At 40.5% G+C, this 13,898-nt stretch overlaps 1 protein-coding gene and 1 pseudogene across 5 annotated transcripts in view; one reads left to right on the top strand and one right to left on the bottom strand.

The window, feature by feature from the left end:
* Positions 1–13,898, top strand: part of col4a6 (collagen, type IV, alpha 6) — a 155,035-nt gene that overhangs the window by 9,238 nt on the left and 131,899 nt on the right. The gene's annotated exons all lie outside the window — the stretch shown is intronic.
* Positions 1,759–2,773, bottom strand: LOC146674256 (uncharacterized; annotated as a pseudogene).

The following is a 13,898-nucleotide window of genomic DNA, read 5'->3' as shown; positions in this document are numbered from 1 at the left end:
AATCCGAATGCTATACCAATATGCTGAAAAGAGAGCTGAGCATGAAAGTGGAGCTTTCAATTTACCTGCCAGTCTATGTTCCTGTCCATGTCTACGGCCACTAGCTCTGGTGACCAAAAGAACGAGGCTGCAGATAGAAGTGTCTTAAATTAGCTTAATTTGAACGGTTGCTTCAAACAGGAGCACAGGGTAAAGAACCTGGCCATTTGGGAAAGTCTCAGAGTAGAGCTACTACTTGTCCACATGGAAAAGAGCCAATTGAGGTAGTTTGGGTCCTACCGAGAGGAAACCCTGAGGCAGAATGTCTCTTACGTTGGGCTTGGGAAAACCTCAGTATCCTGATGAATGAGCTGAAGGAGGTGGCTGGGAAGAGGGAGAACTGGACCTCTATTCTTGGAACCCCGACGCTGAATAGTAGCAAACAAAAAAACAACCAAAAAACGATGGATGGATGGATGGATAAAGTGATGGAGGAAAACTAAGAGCTTCATCACCTCGCTTTGTATATCTGAGCCTTTTACTGTCTTAATCTTGTAGTTTCCTCACACCAGTCTTGTCATCCCTCTTCAGGCTAGCATTAGCTTTAAGATTAGCTTGGCAAAACCTCTTCATTTAGCATAAAAAGATAACAGCTAACAGGTAAAATGAATGATTTAGCAGGTGAAAGAACCACGCATTTCTTTAAGGAGTCGGAGGAGTCTCCGAGCTAAAAGAGGAGTAAATACTTGATATATCTATTGCAAATAAATGCTAATAATACTCCAAGAATTCAGGATGTGTAAATAGAGGCGACATTGTTAGCATTTTAGCCGTAAGAAGCTTAAATTCCAATTAAAAAAAAAACTTAGTCTAGCATTTCTTTTTCTAATCTACAACTGCTGTCAGGCTATTTAAAGAATGCTACTCTGTTGACAGCTGTAATATTTAAAGAGCTAAGAGTGAACTAAAATGCATCACAATAGTAGTTTATTTTTTAAATTATGATCAAATCGTGACCAAATGTTCACCCCTGTTGTTAAAAAGAATGACCAACATTAAGACATAATGATCTCATAATGATCTATGAGTTGCTTATAGGCCAAACTATAAGCAACTTTCTATATAAAATCATCATATTACAGTTTTTCTCAAATGCTAAAACACATGTCACAAACGTTACCACCAGGTCCCCCAATGTCCAAACACAACACCCTTCTCTAAAGCTACATAAACACAACCACACCTTCCCACTGCAAAACTCAAACTCCCACACCAAGAGAGCAGCTCGAAGCTGTCAAAACTGTAAACACTATACACAGCATTACACACTACAGCAAAACAACTGAAAACACAATGCTCAATTTGTGAGAAGGTTCTTTGGTTCATAACTGCCAATGCATATTTTTATAAACTGTACAGTAACGGATCGTCATAGAACCCTGCAGAGGATTAGGCATTTAGATTTGTGAGTTTCACATGAAGACTATAAATCTATAAAAACATCCTGCATGTACGTACACTACTGTAACACAACTCAATGCAAAAACAGAATCTATCGCACACAACAGTACTCTCGGAAACATGATCAGGGTGTGAAGTCTTTTTTATTGTCTACACGGTCTTTTTACAGTATTACACACAGTCACTGTGCGGCATCATGTCGCCGAGCTGCATTGGGCCACATCACCTCATCCACATCACAGGCTATATTGTCCCTTGCTAGGCACCGCGGGAAAAACGCCCTGGAAGGCCTCCACTGGGATGTCAGCACAGGCCAGCTCCATTGCCCGTACGAGGTTCTCTCTTGTGTATGGCTGTCTGTCATACACCTTCCATCTCCATGATGAGAAGAACTCCTCTATAGGGTTCAGGAAAGGGGAGTAGGGTGGCAGACAGACGTTTAAAAAGTGGTCACTGTTGGTGGTGAACCACTCTCTGATTTGGTGTGTTTTGTGGAAGCGGACGTTGTCCCAAATGATCACATACATGTGATGTGCTAGCCTAGGATGGTGTTGTTGATGGTCCAGGAGGATGTCTTTTAGCTCCTCTAGGAAGGTGAGGAGACGTTGGGTGTTGTAAGACCCAAGGACAGCATGCCGGTGGACAAGCCCCTCCATACCCATAGCTGCACAAAGAGTAATATTACCCCCCCGTTGGCCAGGAACCTCAGTGATGGCTCTTTGGCCAATGATGTTACGGCCTCTTCGCCTTCGTTTCTGGAGGTTGAAGCCAGCCTCATCCAGGAAGAGGTACTCATGGGGTCTGGCCATCGCGTCCAACTGCATTATCCTCTGTGAACATGGAAAAGCGTACAGGTGTTCAGAACGGTCAATCAGGTAGCACAGTATTGTCCAGAAGTAATGTAGGCCACTAAGCAACACAGTATGTCCACTAACTGTGGACATGGATGTATACGTACTTGCACATACTCGTAACATTGTTCTATGTGTCGCGCAGAGTTGCGCTCAAAGGGAACCCTGTAGACCTGTTTCATCCTCACCTGTTGGCGCCGGAGAACTCGGTCTATTGTGGACACGCTGACAGCATCAATGTTCTCAAAGTTTACATTATCTGCAATGACTTTGTCTCTGATCTCTCGGAGTCTAATGCAGCTGTTCTCACGGACCATATCTGCAATGAGGGTTTCTTGTGCCGCTGTGAATATGGCAACCCTCCCACCTCTATGTGGCATTCTTTCAGCTCTAAAGAAAGAAACATGTGTTGTCAATTGACTGATTTATATGTAAAACTACATGTAAAGTAACAGACCACTTTCACAGGCCTGTAAAACTGTAGTGTGACAAAGAAAGCAATAGCGTACTATACCTGTTGTGTTGTCTAAATGCCTTGATAATGGTGGCCACGGTGAACCTACTCAGGTTTGGATGTACTCTTCGTCCCGCTTCAGCCATGCCATGGACAATGACATGATCAATTACTGTTGCTCGCATATCATCTGTTATGATGGTGCGAGGTTGTCTTCTTCTCCCACCTGGACCTTCTCCTCTCTCTTGTTGGCCTCCTTCTCTTCCTCCTCTACTCCGAACTCCTCTTCTTCTTAGGCCTTCACCTCTTCCTCCTCTGATCTCAACCCCTCTTCCTCTTTGGCCTGCAGCTCTTCTCCTTCCGCACGCTCGAATGCCTTCATCCATTGTGATTGTTTGGCATCTTCACCAAACTATGCTTTTATAGGTGGGGTCACATCATTAGCAACAGGTGTCTTCAATTTTGAGTCTTTGTGTGTAGTGACTGACGCCAGGTGTGTTCCCTGTGTTCAAAGATTGGTGACTGTGGCAAGCATTTTGCATCACATGGGCTTTCATTTGAGAATATGAGCAGAGTTGTTTTGCAACATGTGTTTTAGCAAGGAAAAATGTGTTTAGATTTATGAGTACAGAGGGTTGTGTTTTGTGAATTGTGTCTTCATGTGACATGTGTTTATGGTACTGGAATATGGTGGCTACATTTAGTAAATGTGTTTAGACTACTGGTCATTTGGGTTACAGGATTGGCTTTTGTGTTTTAACATTTTAGAAAAACTGTAGTGAAGGAAACCCTTAAACCTTGCATGTTGTACTGGCTGACATTTCACCTCTTTATTGTGGACTATACCGCATTTGTATCATAGACATAGCTAAAACTGTGGCCGATACTTTCCACTTTTTTGTTTTGTGGCTTCCTTTTTATTGATTTTACAGTTTTTTACAGACGCTAGGACACATTTCCCAATACTTAGGTCACTTCTGCAAAACACTTCACACAACCCTCCTAACTGACCGTCAGCTTGGCAAAGCAGTTCATTTCACATTCAAAATGCACTACAACTACCAAAACACTTTATTCAGGTCTCAAATAAACTCATTCTTCCAGAACACTAGCAAAGGTTGACAGCCGACAAACACACTTTGTCACCCACAAAACAATGACCTAAAAAACACTAACAACATGTAGCATTACACAGTGTTTTCTTGTGTAAAACAAGGACACATCTCTGTTTATAATTTCAATATATGTTACTGGAATGAATCAGACATCATGCAGAATTTGTTAATATTTGTTTATGTATTTTTATTTTTTTGCACTAAGTAATCCCAAAATACAAGAATTTGTATACACACCATCCACTGATACACATACAATAGTAATGCTATTCTACTCCGTCTCCTCCATTTGGCCACAGGTTCTCATCCACATCACATCTTATGTCATCTAGGGCAATACACCTAGGAAAGAATCTTCTGGCATGCCAGAATTGAAGGAGTTGAAAAATTGAAGGAGCAACACCTGTGTAGATGTTCATCTACAATGAGAATAAGCTGTGGCTGGTTAAACTGCATTTTTAGATTTAAAATATGTTTCAATAAAATATTGCTGTTGCATTTTGCTGTCTTTTTAAGTTTTGCATTGTGTTATTGTTTTGGCCATAAGTTTAACAGTTTTGAAAACAGTATGTAAGCACATGCAAAATGTCCTGTCCGTACAAAGATTTTTGGCAGTTGTTGTGTCTGAGTGAGAAGATAATTCATGAAATTTGAGAGATGTAGTCATTGAATGCATTTTGTGCCAAAACAATGATAACTGGTCCTCAGTTTAGCCCACATAGACTTCTGTTGTGCTCACTGTGTGAGGAGTTTTGCAAACGTGACCTAAGTATTGAGAAATGTGTCCTAGCGTCTGTAAAAAACTGTAAAGCAGAAACTATAGCAATTTAACCTCCCATCCTCTGTAGACTTTCAGTTTCCTTTACCTTGATGCTCAGTTTTTCCCCCCACGACACCTTTACTTTGGCATACTGATGCATGCCTGTGCAGGAGAAACACATCTTCTTTTGTTTGTCAGTATACTGTGGTGGTGGTCTGGAAAATGCCCCTGTGGAGACAAGGTGTGTGTGTGTGTGTGTGTGTGTGTGTGTGTGTGTGTGTGTGTGTGTGTGTGTGTGTGTGTGTGTGTGTGTGTGTGTGTGTGTGTGTGTGTGTGTGTGAAGAGAGGCTTTGTCATTACTGCTAATGTTCTTTAATCGACTCATTATTTACCCACTGGAGTCCACAGTAATGCTGCTGTTGTGAGTAGTAATGGTGCAGGTTGCTGGTTTTGTTTAGGGTGATGTATCTGGCTGGCAGCTAATGTAAACTGAACCAAAACAAATGTGTGCACAGCTCTAATATCCTGTTTAACTTTACCTTTAGCAGGTTGGTGTTAACTGCTGGTTTAAAGAGGGAAAGCTCAACTGAAGCAGTCCTGTTTGTCTTTCTTTGCTTTAAGTTAATTTGCCAGCTCAAATGAAGTTTATCAAATCGCTAAAAGGAGGAATTATAAATGCAGACAGCATTTTCAGTCATTGTTTTCTTGTTGTTTTGCAGCTTTTGAAGCGTTTTTATCACAGATGGAGAAAGCAACCCCTTAAAGCAACAAATGTGCGTTTGTGAAGCTGAAATAAATTCTTTATTATAGGAACACAAACATTATGGTAAATAAAAGACACATTTACACTATGACCAGGAAGTTTTTCCCTATAAAATACTCTATTTTTATTCTAAACTTTAGTGTCATATCTCATAAATTCTTCATATTTTTGTTAATTTATTGTGAAGATGCATGAAGTTCATGAATGAAAACAACGTTTTTTCCTTCCAGAATCAATTCCAGAATTTTTCCCTTCCTATCCCTTGTATACTCCTTGGTTATTGTAACTGCGGCGAGGTAAACCTGGCGACAGCCCCACTATGACAGGAACACTATCATTCGCACGTCAGATGTGTCACGCATTGTGTGCTATTACCGCCTCAGACTCAGGCTGTCCCTGTAATTACAAATACTTCCGCTCTTGTTTTTCCACCTCTTTGTCTCACACTCATCCTTCACTCCCTCCTTTGTGCCAGCCAGGTAATCCAGGCATCCAGGTAACCACCTCAGCCCCACCCGCTTCTGCTCCCGCCTTTCTTCTTTTCCTCTACTTCCTATGAATGTCACAACTTTGGTGGACTGCCCCGACCTTTGTCTTTCTTCTTCCTTTTTTTTAATTTCACCCGTTACGCTTCCCTGTCTCCCTTTCTCTTGGTTCCCTCTTTTGTTATGACTTCACTGGAGGCAGCTTCCAAAGTTAATGATGCCACTGCTTTGCTTTGAGGAAAACACCGCCTGCAGGCAGGGAAGTGCCACAGCTTATTGCTGTATGTCAGTCAGACACTTCAATGAAGGCAGTAACTTGCAGATATAATACTTGTTTTATGGAGCTGACTTCATGTCTGACCACAGTTCCTGCTCTGTCATGTTGCCTGCAGAATAAATTGACTAGTGAACTCACTTTTAGAGATCATGCATTGCTCTCTTTCCCTAGACATGATTTGCTCTCACAGTTCCCTACATTTGTAACTCTGCTAAAACGCTATCTGTGCTTTTCTCTTTGAACTTGCTACATAACAAACATTACTCCCATTTTTGTTTGATGTAGGCCAGGAAAACGAAAGTAAGTGGTTTAATTATAGGATAGATTAACAGTTTATTACCCAGGTCACATGCTTAACTCAAACATGGGAAACAGAACAGAGGCTTGAAATCCAATGAACTTAAGAGTAAGATGCAGAAATTTCAAAATAAAACAGGAAATGACTACATGGAGCATCAACATTATGACAGTTACACTAAGCACACCTTAAAATCACAGCTTAAATCTGTCAGCCACTGCTTTGCGGCAATCAAACAGTGAAATGTATTGTAATTCTTACTTAACTGCATCTGTAATTAATTTTTATGTGTTTTTTTCTATTAAATGTCACATCAATCGGCACTCTGTGGGGTTTAAGGTCCTAGCGTGGTGGTGAAAAGAAGTGAAGGATGGGCTCACTCAGTAACCTTTGTCAACCGGCGGGGTTTTGTGAGCCACCATAAATTAGAAAGACTTCCCAATTTGTCTCTTAGGCCTATCCAGAGGGGGAAATACCACATGACTCAGGTGTAATTTACTGTGCTTTGTAGATGAAAATGAAGTTACCATCCATGCCCGGCAGTTGAACCCAATCAGCACTGTTCATCATCTGTGCAGCAACCCCTCTTTACTTTTTTGCAGCTAAGTGTGGTTTTCTTGAAATATGAGCTATATCAAGTAACTTGTCTTGTAAATTCTTTCAGTTTATCAGTCTTCATCTACTGTCAGCCTTTAACGTTTTCTAGCAACGCATGAAAATTCAGAGACCTCATCATGGTTCAGGTTTTTCATGAGCGTATCTTCTAGAGTTGTTTACAAGCCAGTCTCTGCTGCGGTTGAAGTCCTTGGAGAGGATATTTTCAGGGACTGGGTCACTGCGTTCTCTGGCACGCGCCCCAAAACCTGACCTACTGTCGGCAAGGACTCCGTCTACACTTGCAAACCCCGACCCAGTTTCTCATGTGCTTACTCATACCTGACTGCATGACTGTGAGGAAGTGTAAGACAGCTTTTGGCAGGTGTAAAGTTGAAAGTCGCATGCAACAAAGGACCTAGTTTCTGTTTCTAGTTCAAAGAATTTCTACTGACAACATAAACAAAAATTATAGTGTACTATTGTGACAACATGACTAATAAAATACATTTTATCGCAGTAATAAATAGCCTTAAACCAAACCTAGTTTTGCAAAGCTGCTCCTCGTGTGTCTTTCTTACCTAAAAACATCAGTTTATCCATTTAATGAAGATTTTCAGGACTTTCACACAAGTGGGCGCTGACTGGCACTGTTGGCTTTGGCTTCAACCCTGAGTTTTAAACTATTAGCTTTAACTGCACTTATTATGGGGTGATGGGCCTCCGCTAGTCCTCTGGCTCAGTTCCCTGTTACCCGCTATGGCCCCAAACAGTCACTAATGAGGGGAGGTAAGGGGTCGGGGGGAGACAACAGCTGATAACTGTGATCATTTATGATCTCAATTTACATTTGAACATTTTAAAATATCCCTCGTCTGTGGTGCTGAGGTGGTCGTAAGCTTCCTAAAGCTGGGGTGTGTTTGTCAACACAGCGCAGTTGCCACTCATATTTATTTAGCCGGCTTGTTCCTAAAATAGCAACTCACTCACTGGCCTAGCTTCATCTGCGTGTCCGTGTGTGTGCCCAGTGAAAGGGCGTGAGCGAGGAGTTCATTATTTCTGAGCGGTGAGTGAGAAAGTGAGTGGGCGCATGTGACAGAGGGGACACAAAGACACTATTAACTCGTACAAGTTCTGTTTCTGTTATAAAGGTGTTGCACGTTGGTCTACAAATATGAAACAAATGGCTAAAAATCTGTCGACCATGACTTCATCAGACAGTGAATTAATTTGACTTAAATCAGTCATGATTGACTCTATTAAAGCAACAACAGTTTCTGACTCATGCTCTGTTTTTGTCCAAAATATAGCAAAGTCAGCAAAAAATCTGGTGTAAAACAGCCATCAGGTCACTTTGGTTAATAAGTTACAAATGTTTGGGCCTCAAATGGGACTAACTCGCTGTCGTCCAAGTACCAGTCCATTTACTCAACTTTAACACTGTAAATATATCTGATAAAACCACCTGCGCGAACATCCTCTGTGGTTATATTCTGTGAGCCAACAGTAACGTGCTGCACAGCATGCTGTGTATATGTACACTTCAAACAGCAACAACATGTAATAATTTGCTTCAGCATATTTCCATGAACATATGATTGATATTGATTTGGACAGTTCACAAAGCTTTATCTACTCCCTATATATTTGCATTACTACCATGATCAAAGATTATAGCAGGGAAGGAAGATAACATCACTTCCACTCAGTAGCACACCATACATGCTTCATCTATTAGTTAATACACTTTCTGCCTTCCATGATCTCATCGACTCTCCAAGCAGAGCCTGTTTTAAATCTTTCCAGCCGAATTAGCTGTTTGACATCGCTTAAAGGTTTATGACTTGCAGCCTGCCGTTTGAACATAAAGGTCTTGAAGTGATATTGAGGTCGACACACCAGTTCGATAAGCCATACCCGAACCTGCAGGTGCAAACACACTTAAAAGAAATGGTGCCTTTCTTTGTTTCCGTAGGGCAGAAGATGAAGTGATACAAAATTTGACTGACATAAGTCTTCTGATAATTTTACAGGCCTGTAGCAGCATGAGTGTGAGGAGTGAGGTTAGCATGGGGGGGAAAAGCCTGTAAGGACCCAGATTTTACAGCCCGGGCTCGAAAAAACCTTATCGAGTGTAAATTTCAGTCCTTTTGTATACTTGAGGTGAACTGAAGGTTTGCAGATTCCTGTTTCTGTTCACGTCTTTGTCTTCATATTTGTCTTATTCACGACAGGAGCTCTTTCAAACAGTGGCACCAATAATGTACATAGAGTAACCTTCCAGCCTGTGCAAGTGGAATGACGAGGTATTTGAAATATTTTGTACACAGTATAAGCTTATTAGCTGTGTACTTCAAAACAACCTCTGCCTAAGCTAAAAAAGCTCCTCGTGTACACACTGACCTTGTGAACGTGTCCTTGCTCAGCTTGGTTAAGAATGAACTGACGCTTTAAAAAAAAAATCTCAACAATATATTCATTTAGATCATTTAGTAATGTTGCTTGAATCACTGGCTCTCTTCCACAGTGTTTCTTCCTGTTAAAAGGGAGTTTTTCCTTCCCACTGTTGCTTTTTCAACGAGGGTTATTAAACGTTTTATAGACCAAGCAGTGCATCGATTAATTATTGCAGCTCTTGTCTTTTTGAAATTATGACAAGCACATACTTTCCTTAAATAATCGAGGGTGATAAAATGTAACTGAATGACTACCAACAGGTTGGTGTAAGAGAGTCTCACATGTTTTCGTTCATCAGTGCATCTCACCAGATAACTTTTAGTCCATTGTGACACACAGCGGGGACAGGTCTGGGCTTGGGACTCGTCAGTCTGTGAGACCTAATAGCTAATGAACCATTGCCATGGGCAACATGCGCATTCCATGTCATCGCCATAGCTACTACCACCCCTCACCCCTCCGTTTCAGCCTATACCTCCCACTCCTGCTGCCCTACAGCCCCTCGAAGAGGTCACACACCTGTCTGCACCTCGTCTTTCTTCTACTTCAACTTCTTCTTCTCTTCTCCCCTCATCTCACATTCTCTCTCCTATATTTTTTTCTTTTTTTTCCCATACTTTGGACAGTTTAACCTGAATAAGAGCGACCAACCAAGGTCTGAATGATGGAACAATAAAAGTAATCCTGTAACTTTTGGAGAGCAGAAGGTTAGAATAAGCACAATATTTTTGCCACAATCACCTGTTTTATACTAGAACATATACATATCCTTACAACTCTCAGTTGAAATACTACTGCTACTATTATTGCCTAAATCTAGCCAAGTAGTTTTTAAACGGAATCATCCAGTGAATGAAACTCCCTAACACTATAGTCAGACAAGGTAAAAGATTCATTGGCTACTGCTTCAAAACCAAAATTATTGTGACAGGATAGTAACCAGGTCTGTCACCACTCGCAGTTACCATCTTCAAAGCAACTTTGGTGCGTCAAGATGGCAATAAGGCGGAGTCAGTCTTCTATCAGTTTGTGACTGAATGGACTCAAGTTGGCAATGAGATGCAATGTGTTTATAATGATATGGCAAACTTTGTCAAAAATACCAAATATTTTTGTTGGTCACCACAGCTATTGGGTTTCGGTTTTCAGCAGCAAAAAAATTGAATGCAGTCAGTGGGCAACCACCAGTTTTACCTAGTTGCAAGAAGTTTGCCGTCTTATTTTTATTCTAGTGTGACTGAGCCATTACAGGACATGAAATGTGGTATCCTAGCTGCCAAACCTATAGTCCACCACTATTTGTTCAGCCTCCAAAAGCAACTCAAAAGCAAGCAAAACAAAAGAAACTCATCAATTAAATCTTAATTTAGTTTTAACCGGTGAGAATTTTTGGTTTTATTATAATTTTCAATCAAATTTGATCATGCAGAGACCTGATGTGTACAGATAGAATAGCTCCAACAATATATTAGTGATATCATAAAACAAGTATATTATAAAATGTGTTAAGGATGTTAATACAACATGCTTAAAACTCAGTCAGCTCTCATCTTCAAAGCAACTTTGGTGTATCGTGCCAAAAATGTACTTAAAAAGAGAGGATGACACGTTCACTTTGAGCCTGCTTGGCTTATGGAGTTTCTTCTAGAAGAACAGTGACTCATAGCTATCATTTAAAATTTAACCCCATATATGTAGTCATAGTTAGTGGGAACTCATCCATCTTTTAAAGCTGTCGTGTGCCAGAGGTCTCTCTATTTGTTTAGTCTGAAAGTTGTTTTGTCTCACGAGGATCTCCTTCAAACAGAAAAAACACTTGTAAAATCACACATGAGTCACAAAACCTTTAAGTCACATTCCAGCTGTGTTTGACAGTTTAAGTAAAATAATATATGCAGACTGTCGTGTGACAACAGTTAAAGCTTAAGCCACAGTCCACAGTTAGAGCTTTCATTTTGCATTATTCTCTGCACAGCACAAAAAGGTTTCTGCTGCCACTTAAATCAACTTTATATTTTGCTTGTTGAACTTCCATCTAGTCTGTTTATGTTTTTTCCCGATGTGAGGTGTTGTTGATGTAGATGTAGGTGATAGCAGAATGGAACCACCATTTTGGTTTCATGACCAAAGATATCACCACGATTCCATCAAGTTGGTCGTCTTTTGCCTGGGACAGCCCAAAGTTTGTTCATCTTTATTTCTATCCTTTTCCATGTAGTCTGCTTCATCATCTATAACTCTGAGCAGACTGTTGTTTCCACGCTACTTCCTCTCCTGTGATGAGCCTGATGCAAACAAGCTTCTGCTACTTCATCTTGATTAGATATTTGGTTGTTTGTTGAAATACTAAAAGTCTAGTTTTGTTTGGCATGGTTTATCTCCATGTGTTTGGCTTTGGTTAGTTAGTTTTTTGGTTGATTTGGCCATGATCAAAGATTCTTTCATTCATCATGTTGCGTCTGGGATAGTCCAGTGTTTCATTAGGCTTTGTGTATTTTTTTCCTGTGAGAAGGTGGTCACAAATACACAGGTTAATTCTTTCCAAAAGACTACAATACCTATAAATCAGTCCATTGGAGAAACCTAATTCTTGGATCACTCCGAAAAGCTGTGAGGGGTCATGGGGGCTGCTGGAGGTAAGAGGTGACTGAGTGCCAGCAGGCACACTGTGTGGTAATACTGCACAAGGGTCACTGTTAAAAGGGCAGAAGTCATAATGTTACATTGAGGAATTAGCTAGCAGGAGAGGAGAGTCAAGAGCACAAGTGGGATCATCATCACGCTATGTGATAAAGGTAAACAGCCTCTTTTGGTGACCTTCAGTGACCTTAAAGTTTAATCTGTTTACTGACTTGGAAGTGTGTTTTCTCTGGGTTGTAGCTGATAAGAGGAGAGATGACTGATGGATTTGCAGGTTAGTCAGCTCGGTGCAGCAGGATGTGACCACAGATTCACCTGCTGTCCGGACAGGTGAGAGACAAACTAGAGATTTTCTAGCTGAATCCAGGAGGAGAAGGCATTTGGATTTATCAGTCCAGCAGTTGGAAGTTTCACCATAAACTATGGTTATTTAGCATGTAGCTATAATGTATCCTAACTGTAATGCTACCCAGTTCAGTTGGTGACTATGAAGGTCCACTTGAGCATCCACCATTGTGATGGTATCTACATGAGAGAGTAGAAGAGAAAAGACAAAACAGGTCCCCCCTCATTATTTTTAAACTATGGTTGAACTTTAACTTTGGAATGGGATAATTCTTGCCCAGCCGCTTTTGCTCAAGCCATGGCCTGAGAAAGATTACACCAAAAATAAAAGTAAAGATAATGCAAGATAATAAATGCCTCAAATGACTGAAGAAAAGTTGGATGACCTCAAAACAGAGGGAAAAATGAGGCCAAGATACTGATGGACTGATGTAGACCTCAGCTGGTGATATGGAGATAATGTCAGTCAATCATAAGAGTAATGAGTCTTTGGAATTGATGAGGTCAGTCAAGGCTCTCAAAGTCGAATCATCTTTCTGGGCAGCTGACTCACAATCTAAGAAGAAATGGCTTTGGGGGTGAAACTGTTGGTCTTTTGATGGTATTGGTCTGAAAATACCTTTTAAATCAGCCTTATTCTGATGAGCCACCAAGTTGCTGTTTAAGATGAACTTTGTCTGATCTTTATGTGTTAACTGGAATCCATTCCAGGTTACATCCATCTTAGACTTTGCCCAAAAGCTAAGATTTTATGTGACAAAGATGGATTCTCAAAAACACAGGAGGTATGTAAAAAGGTGAAGTCAGCTGGTACAACTTCAAGAGATGAAGGAAAATAAAAGGCAAAAAAATACTTACTTGAGTTACTTTCTAACTCAAAGTAAACCAATGCTACGTCTCCCCTTACCTTAACAAGCCTTCCCACCACTCTTTTTCTTACCATGTAGGTCATTGTTTATGCGTCAGCAATAACTTTAGCTGTGCACTCTCAGTGTTTAACCATTAGTATGGGCATTTGGTTTCCCTGTTTATGTTGAATCTGCTATCATTCAAGGACTTAAAATACTGTTTGGATCACAAGATTCTCTTATTTGTAACTATATGAAAAAGTTTACACAGTTTAGTTTAGTTTAAAACTGGGCTCAAATATATATGTAAGACCAGGTCAGAGCTGAAATTGACACCGTTGTGGAGGATCTCTCCAATAAGCTGAACTAAGTTGTGCTTAATATTAGTCTTTTCCCTTTATAAGCCAATTCGACTAGACTAAACAGCAGTCCCAGTTTCTCATGTGGTCCCTTGGGATAATTAATTGATTACCCCTGTTATAGAAGGACATTGGTTAATGGTAACAGGGCAACCCGTGTTTTTTTTTTTGTTTTTTTTTTACTTTGCTGTTGGAAAGTTAATTTTGGAGAG

Source organism: Rhamphochromis longiceps, linkage group LG3 (genome assembly GCF_057381845.1).
Source record: "Rhamphochromis longiceps isolate RC_006_pf linkage group LG3, R_longiceps_female_GT1.1, whole genome shotgun sequence".
In the NCBI taxonomy this organism is placed as follows: domain Eukaryota; kingdom Metazoa; phylum Chordata; class Actinopteri; order Cichliformes; family Cichlidae; genus Rhamphochromis; species Rhamphochromis longiceps.
Note: the sequence above shows the minus strand (reverse complement) of the source record. Positions and strands in the feature narration are given on the sequence as shown.